Source organism: Gavialis gangeticus, unplaced genomic scaffold (assembly GCF_001723915.1).
Source record: "Gavialis gangeticus isolate Ggan-Ray unplaced genomic scaffold, GavGan_comp1, whole genome shotgun sequence".
NCBI lineage: Eukaryota > Metazoa > Chordata > Crocodylia > Gavialidae > Gavialis > Gavialis gangeticus.
Window position 1 is genome coordinate 82,573,112 of NW_017729031.1, and position 666 is coordinate 82,573,777.

Here is a 666-nt window from a genome sequence, read left to right on the forward strand (position 1 = left end):
CCCCCCCCCCCCCCCCCCCACCGTACCTGACCTGGCAGCTGCTCCAGCCAGGCTGGGCTCTGCCTGCACGTGGCACACAACCCGAGTGGCTGCGCCGGGGCCGCGTGTCAGCCAGGTCCTGGCCGGGCTGTATCACACAAGACTCCTGCTCACCCGTGCTCACGGGGCGCTCGCAGCTGCTATGAGCAGCGCGGTGCCAGGAGGGCACTGGGGCGGGGAGGCCGGGCAAGGGCGGCGGGGAGGGAGGCCCCGGCCTACACTACACGTCCTCCGCCGCGCCGTCCCCCCGGCTAAGCGAGGCGCACCGCGGGGACCCGCGCGCAGCTACCTGCGGGGGGAACCAGTTGCAGGCGGCCCGAAGCGGCGCGCGCCGAAGGAGAAAGTGGGACCAATTCGGGAGCGGACCGAAGCGGCGCGCGCGGACGGGGGGAAGGGACCCGATTCGGGGTCGGACCGAACCAGACCGGGGGTGTGGCCAGCTGAGGCTGACCCCGCCCCCGTGCCCGCGCATGTTGCTGCGGTCCCGCTTGCTGCTGCGGCTACGCTGGTCCCTCTCGCCCGGTCTCGGCCCCACGCGCGGCGTCATGGAGCTGCGGGCGGTGGCGGCGGCGCTGGACGCTCTGGCGCCGCCGGGGCTGGCGGCGAGCTGGGACAACGTGGGGCTGC

The 666-nt window shown here is 75.2% G+C and overlaps 1 protein-coding gene across 1 annotated transcript in view; it reads right to left on the reverse strand.

The window, feature by feature from the left end:
* The window catches only part of PPIL3 (peptidylprolyl isomerase like 3), an 8,969-nt gene extending 8,827 nt beyond the window's left edge, over positions 1-142 (reverse strand). The window contains exon 1 of the mRNA XM_019523199.1: positions 32-142. The gene's annotated coding sequence lies outside the window, so the exon portion shown is untranslated. The remainder of the gene's footprint in view (positions 1-31) is intronic.
* Positions 143-666: the final 524 nt, after the last annotated feature.